Source organism: Synchiropus splendidus, chromosome 5 (assembly GCF_027744825.2).
Source record: "Synchiropus splendidus isolate RoL2022-P1 chromosome 5, RoL_Sspl_1.0, whole genome shotgun sequence".
In the NCBI taxonomy this organism is placed as follows: Eukaryota; Metazoa; Chordata; class Actinopteri; order Syngnathiformes; family Callionymidae; genus Synchiropus; species Synchiropus splendidus.
Window position 1 is genome coordinate 21,198,949 of NC_071338.1, and position 12,477 is coordinate 21,211,425.

Below are 12,477 nucleotides of genomic sequence, written 5' to 3' on the forward strand. Positions count from 1 at the left end.
ACTTTTCCATTTTAGTTTTCAGTAGAAGAAGAGTTGTAGTGTATGAGCAAGTCATTGAGGTACAGCCTTCCTCGTGTGGCAAATACCGCGTGCAGAGGGCAGCACTTATCAGGAGGTCACCAAAGGGGAGAGGAGGTGAACCAGTAAGCACCAACATCAAAACTGTCCTGTGTGGCTTTGGCTTACACAACACCTCACAATATTCATTGCGCCGCGGTCCAGTTATAATGCTCACATGTTTCAGCTTTTGGCAGTGGAAAGGGTCGATCACACTGACAAGCTTCAGTCACAATAATGATGACAGCGATGAACAGAACACCAGTGGGAGCACAGTACTGGAATAAAAATAAATAAGAAATGTAGTGCCATCACATTTTTAGTTTGTCTTTAAATTGGAAAAAAAGTAATTTGAATTGTTTTGGAAATGGAAACCAAGTCCAGACTCCAGGCAGGTGAGATGAATATTTAGATCAGAGCTACAAATGTCATTTACACGTGAAGGCCAGGATGGCATGTCGTGACACATCAAAGATGGTCTCTGCTGGAGACGGCAGTAGTGTGGACGACGCTAGCGTGGAACAAAGCAGATTACAGGGACCGGCAGGGACAACACCAATTATGAGGACATCAACTATTATCATGGGGATGTCGCATGTGATGGCACCTCCAATTAGAGCCACACTTAAGTGGCTAGACGACCTCTGCGCGGTCTGCCAGAGGTCGCAGTCCGTTATTACAGGATCCTGGGAGACGGGACACCCTTACTTAGAGAGGACAACACAAATTACATATGTACTGTAAAGAGCGAGCATTAGTTGACTGGTTTGATCGGAGATATTTGACTTTCATGTCCGTGACACTCAAGACGAGCAACAGCCATTGCACCCCTGCAGGGATTTTTGTTTCCTATCAGAGGGGGGTCCACAACTGAAATAGAGCAGCGGAGAAACCGGTGGCAGATACTAGGGAAGCCATCAAAGGCACCCAACAGAGGCTCCAATCATACATATACAACATTCAGCCACAGTTCTTTCAAATACAGCACTCGTATCTGGGCAAACAAATCTGTGGAATTAGCATCATCAAACGTTGTCTTGAATTTCAAACAAGCCAAAGGAAAGTGGTGTCTTGGTTGACCTTTACATGGCTCTCATTTCAGAGCATGATTATTGCTTCACAGCCCTCCCACAAGGTCAAATCTAGAGTGCAAATATTAAACCCCTTAAACTGCCTTTACGAACAACAGTTACAAGTGTGAAAGCCAAAGGAATTTGAACACTTGACCTCTCTTGCCTGAGAGGTCATGTCGCTGGCCATTTGGCTCCTGTCCAACACACGTCTGGACTTCATATTCATCGTTTTAAATGCTGTAAAAACATGGCAATAGCATCACAAAGGTTTTGCTCTAAAACAACAGTGGGGTGGTTGGTTTAGCATCTTGAATTTGTCTGCAGTCACACACTTTCCCTCGGTGAACACACACTTCTGCTGCATGAGTGACATGTTTATCTGGAGAGGAAAGGAGGAGGGTGAAGCGAATGAGATACTTGTCCAAAATCCAGACGCCAGACAGGTAGTGAGAGATAAAGGCCACAGTAACAATGTGTAGTAGTTTTGAGACACTGTCAGTTAAGATGTGAATTAACCATGTAGTACTAATAGTTTGGATGTGGTTTATCCGTTGTTAGTGATCCCAAATTAGACTCCATATCTGGTGAAACGACAACAAGTTTTCCAACCACAGTGTGTGTGTGAAAGAGTGCTCTTTCCCAGACCAGTGAAAAGTGTCACCTCAGTGGGGGCTTTGACACCTGGGCTGGTGTTAAAAAAAGAGGAGGGGATCCAGGGGGACATGAGAAGTCTGGGGTTCACACCTCATTGACGGGAGGAGATGATCCTGTAACTAACCTCCTAATACACTCACTAACACTCCCACTGGACATGTGAAGTTCTCACAAAGGATCACGGCAGCGGCTCTGCATGTGATGAATACTCATGAGAGCAGCAGACGCCGGAGCTTCACTTCCCTAAATTTCAACAGGATTCACTGAAAATACAGACAAACAGAAATTATAAATAAATTCCAAAAAAGTTATTTTCCCCACATTTATGAGAACTTGTGATTAACAAGTACAATTAAGGGAGAAATGCATTCTACTGAAAATTAAGACACATTTATCTTTTTAAAACAATATTAACATTAATATTAATTTATGCTCATACTCATATTCACATCACAAATTATGCTCCCCGATTTTCAAACAATATTTTACATGAAAATAATACCACGTTTCATCATCTTAATTCAAAATTGCAAAAGTGTGAGTTTTTTTGTAAATATAAGTTTCATATTTAACAACATACTGTTTGGAAAACAATAAATAAGACAATAACCAAATAACAATCCAGATTATTTCAAAATCCAAGCAAACTCAACATTGAGTAAATAAGAATTACTCAAAGAACCATTTTAACCCTCTTCAATATCAGTGATGAATTATCAAACTTATTTTCAGAAAATAATAAGATACATGTCTAAGACATGAGCAGAAACGTTGTGGAAATTGTGTGTAATAAGTGTGTCGGATGATCAATAATCATTAACACAACACAGCATCATTAAACAACTTGGCCCGTGACAACCGCTCACACAAATTTAGAACAGCGTACATTTCACAAGCTTCCCCGAGCTGAACAAGGTCCACTTGGCTGATCCTCCTTTGCTCAAAGCCTCGGCCAACGACACAAGCTGCCATAATGACCTGGAAATTCCAGTGGCAGTGAGTAGTGATAGTTATAGTGATGACCTCTCTCCAGCTTAGCATTCATTTTTGTGCCCATTATGAGAGACACCTTGAAAGAGGAACTCATTTTCTCGATGTAATCCTTTGAGGTTTGTTTCTCAACATTAATCCACCTTAAAATTCTGAAGTCTTCTTTCAGAATTTCACTTTGTAGGTTGTTACTGCAAATCAGTATCTGCCTCCAACAGAACCCATCATGATCATCCTTTCGTCCTCATTCACCACATCCATGAAGCTCATTAGTCATCTTCCTCCACTCCTTTAACTTGGCATCTCCAACATTCTTCAGCCAACATGTCCTCTGTCTCTAACTGTCCCTGCAGACAGAGTTACTGTCAGGCAGTTCACACTGACCATTGCACAGTTTTGGTAGGTCAGACCTCTCCTTACATGCATCACAGAGCCTCAGCCATCCATAACCATGTCGCCTGTTAACAGTTATTCTTCATCGGACCACTGCTCCCTGGGTACACACAAGGGTGGCAGCAAAGCTGATGGTCAGAATAATGTTATGGCTATCGTTGCTTGGTTTCATGGAAAGGAGGACCTGATTTAATCTTCTATCTGAACTGATGCATGAAACATCTCAACTGAGTACAGTCCATATACGGAGTGTTTGTGTTCCACCGTCAACAGGAAGTTGTTTGCTGATTTTGGATCCAAACTCAATGACACAGACAGAAACCAAAAGTTAACACATGAATGAAAGGGCGCGGTTGGAAAACATTGACAGCAGAGGTGCTTTTGGGTGAGGATTCTCATTAGACACGTAGTAAACAGCAAGTGACTGTTTGTCAGGCCAGTGCTAAAGGGAAGTGTCTGTGCTTATCAAACAGCAGGATGAGATGGCATGTACCTGCTGAAGAGAGAGAGAAGCTATTTACTGGGCTGTTACCCCCACCACACCAAAGCCGTGTGTGTGGGCATGTGTGACTGTTTAAAACATCTTCTATTTTGTGCTTAGTCGACCGCATCTGTGGCACACTAAGTCTTATACATGGCATAAATGACTTAAGCTTCTGTCTCCAGATTCAACTGAAATTTGATAAGTATGGTTTCAAATACTTAAATGCAATTATTTGTCATTTTTAATCAGGCCCCACCTCCAATTATGAAGCACATTTTCATCCAGCTCTGTCCATTATCAGGTCTTTTTTGTCAGTAAGATAAAAACTTCCAGATCTTTCATCTATGGATTTTCTCGTATGTTGTCTCACTTGACGAGGACATGCCCTGTAAATTTGTACATGTGCTTGTCTGAGAACTTCACTGCCATTTTCTCACGTGTTTGTCTCTGGGCTAATTGGAAAGACAGGGGGGAAAAAGATGGGAAAAAATGACCTGGCAACACCTGGGCTGCTCAGCTCAGATGAAATGTCCACATCCTCCCTCTCTCATTTCTTCCAGGCCCTGATCAAAGACTCCCAGTCCGACATTTACAACCACGTCTGTGATTTACACAGAGGAAGACGCCACTGTCCTTCCACAGACTTAATAAAAAGGTGAGTTTAACTGAAGCTCCTGCTATATTTTCTTGAAGTCCTGTGTGAAATCAGAAGCTGTTGCGGTTCACATCCGACATCTTTAGTGTCACAGCTCCTTCAACTGAACCAGGAGGTTTCCCGGCAGAAATATTCAAGAACATTTTTGCAGCAGCTGGAGCCATGGGTGACATCGGGTCAATGTACGACTGAAGCTACTGGAGAAAAACATCATTCGGAAATGTGTAAGAAGAATGTGAAGTACTTGCCAAAAAAATCTAACTCAAGAGATGACCATTATTATTAGTGACCCTCCTCAAACAGGGTTGATTTAACATGGTCATCTTGCTGAAAGCAATGAAGGAAAACAGACAGACAGGACTAAGCAGTGGTTAACTGAAGATGTCTGAATGTATGCAGAGGATATGAATCCCCCACAATGCTAGCTTGTAACAATGGAGAATTTTGTGAGCCAGTTTTTATTCAACTCAGTTTGGAACGCTGAGAAACTTCTTTTCCTTCACTAGTGGGTCTGATCTCTACAACTCAAGTGTGAAACCAACCAACGCTGCAAGTTTTCATTTTATAAGATCATATTCTGCTGAATGGATGGAATGGAGGACGTTCGTAAGATCACCGTGGAAACTGACTATTACACTTAAATTTTAAGGGCAAATCTGATCCACCTAAGCTCCAAATGGCATCTCATTTTTTAATCACACTCATATTTGTTGAGCAAATAAAATTAATAAAAAAGACTATATACATTGACGAAATACATATTTTAATTGAATAAGTTTGTAATAGACAGAAAATGTTTGGTTGTTTGGGGCTAAAATCTCCATCAAACTGTTCTTCTTTTGGGCTCAGCTTGCAGAACCAGCTTGATGTGATATCCTATTTTGCATTTTCAACACTTTGCCTTTGTACAGTCAGCGACATTAAATGAGTGTTTACATTGTTTTATTTTGTTTTCCAGTTTCTTCACGTCCCCAGCATGTAGTGGCTGAATCTGTCGCACAACATTCTCTTTCCGTGCCTGTAACCCCTGCCTCTGTCTATTGCAAAGTCTGGGTGCCAATTTTGTCCAATCATGAGTGACTTTTGACAAAAAAAACCCCCACAAAAACGGGACTGAACTGGCCCTCAGTCAGTTCTCGGAGCCTGATCGTTTTCAACATCCAATGGAGCTGGTCATTGTGACCCACAAGGGCTTTAAGTACATACAGTCGGTCTTGAAATTAAACTCAACACCAATTGAAAGTCAACTAAAAACCTGGAAACCCCATATATTAACGAAGAAAATAACAATTTTCAAGTGTTACCATTCGCCAGCAATATGTGATTAAAGATGAGATTATATTAGCACTGAATCTGTAAAAATCAAAGTGTTGATGCTTGAAGAAGAATCATAGCCTTCAATTACTGAAAGGAAGACGTATCAGTTACAGATAATATTCATCATAACGTTTTGTCCGCAGCAAGATCTGAAGGGCTGGTTTTGCTTCATGAAAGTGCAAATTGAGATAAAAGCATTGCAAAAGAAACCTCACGTTACGCCGGCAAAAGGGGTTTCCCGGTTATCCCGACCTTTGACCATTCCCACCTCCCAAACCTGGCCGTTTGTTAACCTGCTCGTCATGCATGTGACCCATCAGCACATCAGAGGAAGTGGCAACAGAAAGTCATCTGTGGAGCCTTAAACCGTTACGGAAGCAGCCAGAGTGAGAAGGAGAGGCCGAGCGATATGAATGAGCCGCCGAGCAGAAGAAAGAGTGGAAGTGTCATGATTCATGAATTAACACAAGAATGGCAGAAGAGAAGAACAGAGGCAGCAGTTTCCAGCAGCGAGGCTGTGGGGGGGAAGGCGGGGGCAGCAGGGGTGACATAAGTATATGACTGATGGTGATGGTCAGTTTAAAGAAAAACAATATTTTCTTTTTCCAAGCGATCTAGTAGAGCACCACAGAATACTAATGAAATGTTTGCTTAAAACAATCAAAATTCATTAAGAACAAACCTCAAATAAATCAACATTTTTCTCATTGTGAACTTCTTTCCTTGAATAGCAAAGACGCCTACCAACCTAAAACTGAAGGTAAATGTGACAGAGGGACTCCCAGATACAAGAGGAAGAACAGCTAACGGAAGAGAAGAGTTATGATTAGCCCACACTTCACCTCTGTTTGCTGACATTAAGCGTTATAGCATGTGTGTTTAGGCTGTCACGGCGTTTGTTGCTGTCTAGCTCATGATATGCTCACACTGGAGACAGGTGCACATTAACAAGCATTCCTGGCTTGACCCGCCAGAAGATAAATTACACACACCACCTTTATTTTTACCATGAAGAGACACTTGACAGTGGATCATGAGGAAGGACAACAGCACTGAATCACAGACCAGTTCTGGTTGTTGACTTATTAATGTGTTCCAGTTCGATTCAGTCAAAACAGAAAACAATTTCCTGAAAATTCCTTAAAAACGAAAAATTCCAATAACTGACAATAGGTGTGGATCGATCGGTAAATCGAGAGCTTCCACCCTCACCTATGGTCACGAGCTTTGGGTAGTGACCGAAAGGATGAGATCGCGGATACAAGCGGCTGAGATGAGTTTCCTCCGCAGGGTGGCTGGGCGCACCCTTAGAGATAGGGTGAGGAGTTCGGTCATCCGGGAGGAGCTCGGGGTGGAGCCGCTGCTCCTCCACATCGAGAGGAACCAGCTGAGGTGGCTCGGGCATCTGATCCGGATGCCCCCTGGACGCCTCCCTGGGGAGGTGTTCCGGGCATGTCCTACCGGGAGGAGACCCCGGGGAAGACCCAGGACTCGCTGGAGAGATTATGTCTCCGGTCTGGCCTGGGAACGCCTCGGGATCCCCCGGGAGGAGCTGGAGGAGGTTTGTGCGGACCGGGAAGTTTGGGCTTCCTTGCTCCGAATGCTGCCTCCGCGACCCGACCCCGGATAAGCGGCAGAAGAAGGTGAAGGTGAAGGTGACAATAGGTGTGTATCTACTAAACTAAACCAGCAGTGGGCAACCAAATTTGTTCAGAGGCCACATGATCTAATGTGTCAAAACACAGGACTGAAGAAAATGTAACTTAATTTTGGTTATTCAATGATATAAAACAAGGCCAAACTAGATTGTAGGCAAATTATGGCACGAAATTGGCATAATTGCTTGAAATATGTTGTTTAATCATACATTACTTGACTTTACATGCTTATTATTAAATATTGTCTTGACGTGTTGTTGTTTTGGGAACATCACAATGTAAAATGGTGTCTGTATAGCTAATATTTTCATATCTAATAGCTTTTTCTTTAGCTTTCATATCTAATAGCTTTTCAATATCCATCAATTTTGTTTGTAATTTTGGCCATGTGGGCCACATCAAGGGCCTCATGGCCGCAATACTACACTGCTCTGGCTCGGTGGGAGGATTTTGAGAAAAGTGTTTTTTCTGTCTAAAATGTGCTTTTCCATCAAGTCATTGAAAAATGTATGAAAGTTCAGTTGCTATTTTCTTTCACTTTGTTAGGTTGAGAGCTTAAGATTAACTCAAATCCTGATCAACTATGACAGTCTTTTTTTGGCACTTTGAATAAAACTTCTTGCTCCATGTAGAACAATGCATGCATACCAATCCGTTTGCTTTGCTGAAAACATCTTTAAGTCAATATGAATCAATATATATGGGGGAAAATATGGAGTTTAAAATCTAAAAGTGATTTGTTGTTTGTGAGAGTCAGACAGGAAAAATCTTGAAAAATATTACTCCAAGTTTTAAAGAAGTGAACCTTCATGTGTGCACTGAAGTTGCTAAATCAAATTGCTGACTGAGTGGACAGTGGAAGTATGGTGCAGGACAATATGGATATTTGGCACTTGGAGCACGTCATCACATTCCATCTCTGTCATCCTATAACACCTGCTGCTTCTTCCAGCATCAGTATAACGATCACGGACAAAACCTGAAAAACATGAATAAAAAACATATTTAGGAGAAACAGATATTAAATCTGGGACAGATTAAACTCATTTTCAACAACAATGCTGCATACAAATAATGAACTCCTTTGTTTACATGATAATTCTGAACAGTAAAAGCATGACTTCAGCTTCACTCAGAAAAGTTTGGACTGTTAAATAGGCTGACTTCACTTTGTGAGCTCAATTGTTCTCCCAAATTACATTGTGGTCCAGCAAGTGCTGATGATGTCACACCACAGAGCGCTTGTTTAATTTCATTGTATTTTGTAGTCTAAAATTAAACTAAAAATACCTTGGATAGTGAGACCAGGCCGGGCGTCAGCAGTGCCGCCCACGACGAGCGGCCATTTTAACAGTTTCACAAAACAATGCAGAACCTTTCTCAAATAAACACACAGAGAGAATAAACGCAGCTACAATCATTACGGACTTGAGTTGTTCAACAACTGCTGATTATTCCTAGGTTATGAATTCATTTATTGAAGAGAAATGTATCTTCAACATACTAAATACTTATTAGTCGCTTCACTAAACCAACATACGACAAAATAAGGCTGCATCATTATTTTGCATGACAAAGTCACGGTCCAGCCAGTAATATGGGCTCAATCCACTCAAGTACCACAATGTACTCCTGCAGTTGAAGGTCTTAGAAGCATTTAAATATGTAAACAATTGTAATCAAATGTATATTAATGATTAATCAAGGTGAAGTTCAACTGTTTGGCTGACATCTTGCAGACTGTAGTTTTGGTCTTGTATTTACGAAGCCATCTGAGGGCAGAATGAAACACTGTCACAAGTCGAGGGCCAGGGACTGAGTGGAGAGCAGTGTAGGAGGGCACGGTTTTGAGCTAAAATAGTTCATATTGAAGAGTGACGTTGGGAGAACATGCTGACACACACTTACCAAAAGGAGGTGGGGGTCATACGAGATGTTTCTCACAAGAGATGGGCTGACATATGGCCAGCAGACCCCTGCACGTTGGGTGGAGCTGGGTGTGTGTGTAATGGGTAGGTGGGGCCAATGTGTGTGCGAGTGTGTGTGTGTGTGTGTGTGTGTGTGTGTGTGTGTGTGTGTGTGTGTATCAGGGTGGGGTCGTTGAATGGTCTGAGGGTTGAGATGAATAGATGGGTGGTTAGAAACAGTTGAAACTTAATATTCATGTTCACTGTTGCTTTCAGGCAGTGAACTATGGAGTGTGTGCATGTGGAGTGAAGCAGCATTTGAAATAGAAATAGACATAATAGAAGACCCTGCAGTGAGCAAAATCCATCGCACTTTACTTGCCATGAAGAAAACCAAACATAGATTTTCTTTGTGAATTTATCAAAATGTGCTCTGTATATAACAGAGAAATAACAGCAATTTTGTACTCACATTACTCACATTATCAAGTATTCGAATGATCGAGTAATGATGATTTAACATTGTTTTTGAAATGTTTCTTTTGTGAAACAATACAATAATGTTAGTAAAAATCAAATTGTGTTGACTACGTTTTTCCTAGGAAAATATTGCCTGAATATTTACACACCTAACTTAAAAAGTCAGGTCAGCATCTGGTCATTCCTCTTGAAGAGATATCTGCTTTAGAATGAGTGAGTTGAGTCACAGAATCAGCTCATCCTCATCAACATGTGGGAATTCCTCCACTGGGCCACTCAATTCCTAAACATAAACACATACAAACACACACTCACGCATGCACACACAGCCAGGGGTTGTTTGATGGGCTATTTGAGTGAATAGCCAGTCGCCATGGTAACAGCAGCACTCCATCAGTCCATTCATGGAACAGATGGCCGATGTGCAACAGGAGGCATATGTTTCAATGAACACACACACACACGAGCACACACACACACACATACACATTCACACACTAGACACACAAAAACACATCCACAACACTCATACACACAGCACACACACGCATGGATGCGCCCTGCTCAGAGGGAGGGTATTGAACAACCAGCAGCATATGTTCCACTAGTCAAAGAGCATTCATTCACCACAGAGAGGAGAGGAAGAGGAAGGAGGGGGCTGTGCACGGACGCTCACACATTGGCGAAAGACCCGTGGAGGTGAAGGAGGAAGATGAGGACGATTGGACGAACCAACAAGAGTGGGAGTGGATACAGAGCAACTGCCCACCACTGTGCTGATGTTGGCCAAGACCACTCCTCCAATCTGAAGTGTGAACTTCAAGCTGGCCAGAAGTGTGAAGACAATTATGTAATCTTAAGATTCATTGTTTTCTGCTAAATTCACCGGACAGCTGCGGCAGTTCCACGAGCCAGAACTACTGCTCAAACTCATCCATCATCGTACATTTGTGGTGACCGCAAGAGGCTGGAAAACATCAACGGCATATGTAAAAGTAAAGGCAGGCTATTTTGGTTGTCCAGATATTTCACGATGGTTCTGAAAATACACCTCCAAAGATGTGTAAAAGAATGTTATATTGGTCTAATCTCAAGGTAGAAACGCATCCTGGGCAAAAAGTACAAGATTTGTGGGGGTTGACTAGAGCTACTGTGTGCTAACATTATCGTGACGTGACATGAAGATTTCTTCAGGATCATGTGGAAAAAGTAAATCTCCCAATCAAAAATAGCTGCAGTCCGAACACCCCAATAAAAAAGTTCAAGGGTCCAAATAATGTGAACAGCCCTTCTGACATCCCTTAAAAATAAATGACCATCACCATCTGTTGCTTCCAAAACTACTGTTCATCAAAATGAAGGCTCATTCATGCCACTCCATGCCAGAGCAACAGATGAAACGGCACAAGAGTGACGCAATATAAAGTCACAGAAGTGTATTAATGTAACCTAAAATGTTCATATATTCTAAAGACAGGCCGGAGATCCCCCACGATGCATGTTGTTGCTCAGACAAATATCAGTCAGAAAGTACTTCCCTCTGTTTGGTTTCAGCTAAATAGAGCGGTTTATATTTATCTGTGCAGATGTAAATACAGAAGGGTTATATTTGGTCACCATGGTTCTGTGTATTTTCAGATGCCTGTGTCACTCTGGTGCGTGCCTCTGAAAAATCATCTAAACTCTGTCATTTCTGTTGCCAAGTTTCACTTCTGCACGCAATCACAGCTTACAAAAACAAGAAAGTTGCTCGGAATGCACAGATATTTTGGCTCGGCACTGAAGCAATATTGTGATTGTGTTTATGCTGCAAGATTTAATGAGGATACAGTGTTTTCTCTACGTGCGGACAATAAACTGGATTTGCTGACATGACGCTGTGTGTGAAAACACTGCCTAGCGCACTAAAATCTGTGATTTGCAGTGTAATGATAACTATTACTTTGAAAGACAGCTACTTTACTGAAGTGTTAACAAGTTGAGTTGCAGTTCTGGAACAGTGATGACAAGGTGAAGCATGATTAGAACCTTATTGGCTCCCTGCACACATGCAAGAGCTGAGCCCGGCACGTTTGGTCCAGCTTTGAACCGCAACAAGCAGGTAATGACAGAAAGGGTACAAATATTGAGTGGAACAAATCACTCAGGCCATCGTGGCACACAGATAGCCCGACTCACACACACTCAACAAAGAGTCGTGATTTGATCTCCAGATGACCAGGCTAGTTGAGGATATCTGCAACACAACTGGTGTGTTGAGAATTGATGGAGCTGACTTGGGGTCCGTCACACACAGTAAAACAAGCAGTTGAACGATCGCCGCCAGAGATGAGGGAGGCCTCCACCAATCGCAATAAGGAGGCCTCCAAGAGGGATTGACCATTCTGTTTGTGTCCCTGCTGCTGCTGGAGGGTCCACGCCCAGATCTCCACCACACACACACATACGTGCAGGAAGCTGATCTGGCATGCAGCCAGCAGGGTTTCCTGTGGTTAAAGTAAGACAACCGTCAAGCGACTCCAAACTCCTCTGTCTCCCCCATCCTGTTTTTTCGGTGGCTTCTCTATACTTAGACCACCACCACCCACTCCTCTGCACGGCTTCCTTCACTTCTCCTCTCTGCCAGCTAAAGCTGTTTACTTGCCCTCCCTCGTTTACAATTTCCTTCTACAGCGTTGTTTTTTTCTCTTCCTCCTTTCATTTAGACCATCCATCCATTTCCTCTGTGCCACAAGAAAACATCCCTCCTACTGTTATTGTTAGCAACTTCATTTAAGTGTCCAGCGTGTGACACACACACCCAAACACG

General features: G+C 42.3%; 1 protein-coding gene across 1 annotated transcript in view; it reads right to left on the reverse strand.

Moving 5' to 3' along the window:
- Positions 1-1,822: 1,822 nt before the first annotated feature.
- The window catches only part of fam120b (family with sequence similarity 120B), a 28,837-nt gene continuing 18,182 nt past the window's right edge, over positions 1,823-12,477 (reverse strand). Inside the window, exon 16 of the mRNA XM_053865524.1 lies at positions 1,823-8,260. The gene's annotated coding sequence lies outside the window, so the exon portion shown is untranslated. The remainder of the gene's footprint in view (positions 8,261-12,477) is intronic.